Source organism: Ipomoea triloba, chromosome 2, assembly GCF_003576645.1.
Source record: "Ipomoea triloba cultivar NCNSP0323 chromosome 2, ASM357664v1".
NCBI classification, from domain to species: Eukaryota; Viridiplantae; Streptophyta; class Magnoliopsida; order Solanales; family Convolvulaceae; genus Ipomoea; species Ipomoea triloba.
Genome location: NC_044917.1, coordinates 16,974,068 through 16,976,812, shown reverse-complemented (window position 1 = coordinate 16,976,812; position 2,745 = coordinate 16,974,068).

Genomic DNA, 2,745 nt, shown 5'->3' with positions numbered 1-2,745 from the left:
TCACTACAAGAAAAATGCACATAGACAACACTAAAAAGACAACAGTTTTTGACAAAAGTGTTTTCTTTTAGGTAAAAGATAACAGTTTTGGACAAAACCGTTGTCTTTGACGCGACACTTTTATCAAAGACAACGGTTTTTACCGAACTGTTGTCTTTAGTGTGTTGTCTTTGTACATTTTGTAAAAAGACAACACCGCAAAGACAACGATTTTTAAAAACCGTTGTCTATGTGCATTTTTTTAAATAAAAGACAACGATTTTATGTAACCGTTGTCGTTGAAGTGTTGTCTTTGAGTGCATTTTATGTAACCGTTGTCGTTGAAGTGTTGTCTTTGAGTGCACTTTAATACACAACACTACAAAGACAACGGTTTTTTAAAATCGTTGTCTTTGCGCATTTATTTTTTTTTAAAAAGACAACGATTTTATTTAACCGTTGTCGTATGTGTGTTGTCTTTAAGCACACTTTAATAGACAATACTTCAAAGACAACTATTTATTAAAACCGTTGTCTTTGTGCACCCATTTTTTATTTAGACAACGGTTTCATTTAACCGTTGTCGTTGGTGTGTTGTCTTTTAAGTGCACTTGAATATACAACACTACTTCAAAGACAATGGTTTATTAAAATCGTTGTCTTTCTGCACCCATTTTTTATTTAGACAACAGTTTTATTTAACCATCAAATTGTATTAGTGGCTTTGACCAGCGAATTGTATTAGCAGTTTGTAAAAAAAATGTTTAGTAAAATTAGCTCTTTAGGTTTGCGGTTAACATGTAAATTAAAATGACCTAAAAGGTATAATAATAATAATAATAATAATAATAATAATAATAATAACAATAAAAAATCAATAGGTTATAATAATAATAATAATAATAACAATAAAAAATCAATAGGTTGAATACTAAATAATAATAATAACAATAAAAAATCAATAGGTTGAATACTAATAATAATAAATAAATAAATAACATCGTGTAATAGCTTGACCCACTATATTTTTTATGTTTATTTTTTTGAAAAAATACATAATTAAAGACGGAAATACCTTTGTATTTAACGATATTTAAACTATTTTGTTGATTAATGATAAAAAATGGTCATGTCATAATAATACTAGGAACAAAAGTAAATGTTCTCATAAAAAGAATTAAAAGTGGACTGTCACCTATAAATTTAGAACCAAAATATAATTAACTCTAATAATAATACTTATATAAAATAAAAATCAAAATAAAGAATAAAAAAAATAAAGAAGAAGAAGGAAGCAAAAAAAAAAAAAACAAAAAAAATAAAGAAGAAGCTGCTTCCTTCTTAATTTTCATCCCACTTTTCCCACCGTCCCACATCGGTGGGAAAAGTGGGATTAGAGCCTTGAGGCTCCTATTTTAGGAGCCTCAAGGCTCCATTATATTTTAATTATAATCTATTTAAGGGTTTGCCCCTTAATTCCAAAGTTTCCTTTTAAGGCTCCATTATATTTTAATTATAATCTATTTAAGGGTTTGCCCCTTAATTCCAAAGTTTCCTTTTAATTAATTAGAGGTGTTTTGGAGAAAATTATTTTTTTTCCAAAACGCCATATACAAATGTTGCTAAATGTAGCCTTTGTAAAAATTATCAATTAATGAATTTGACATTTTAATATCAGTTTCAACAACATTCAATAGACAACGGTTAAAAACTGTTGTCTTTGTGCGGGACATACAACAACGTCGGTTTTAACAACGCTCAACTGTTGTCTTTTATAGAAGAGACAACGATTTAAAAACTGTTGTCTAATGTGCGTGACTTTCAACAACACCGGCTTCAACAACACACTCAATAGACAACGGTTTTTAACCGTTGTCTTTTCTAGATGTTCGTCACATTCTTCTAAGTATCAGGTTGCTGATGTGCTAACTAAACCGCTGGGCAGTGCTTCGTTTCTGGCTTTTCGTTCCAAGCTGGGAGTCTCCGACGGATCCTCCATCTTGAGGGGGCGTGTTAAGGCATAAGTATTTGTTAGAGTTTTCTGTAGCCTTTCCTTAGCCATAACTGATTATTGTTGTAGCTTCCTTGTAATGCTCCGTTAGCTTTGGTTCTGCAGTTATAGGTTTGTATATATATCGCTCCTGATTTATCAATAAGATGCATCTCTTCTCTTCTCTGTATATTCACATCTTACACAGAGAACAAAACGAGGTTGCGGATGGCCTTGCAAAGTTGGCAATTATCATGGCTAATGATTGGAATGATGGGCAGGACGTCCCTCCAATGGTGTATACAACGGTTCAACGATACCGATAACAGATCCCCTATACCAAGAGGATCATGAGAAATAGAAGTTAGCTTTCTTTCTGTTTGGGTTCACCCCTCCTTTCTATTTAAAAAAAAAAAAAAAACTCTTTTCGGTAAGATTAAGGTTTAAGTAGAGGCCAAAGACCTTCTGGTTTAGTGGCACCCGGTGTCCCGGTTTATTCTTTGAAATATTATATTGTAACAGAGTCAGTGAACAAAAAAAGTTTAAGTAAACTATCATTTTAACTGTTTTCCCGTCCAAAGCTCAACTCGCTGCAAAAGCAACAAAATAGAATTTTATTTGGTTCAAAATCAACTATTTTCAGAATAAGGAAATGGAAATTAAAAAAATGGTCTTGGACTATATTTCAGAATTAGCAACATATTCACACACGCATAATATATATATATATATATATATATATATATATATATATATATATATATATATATATATGT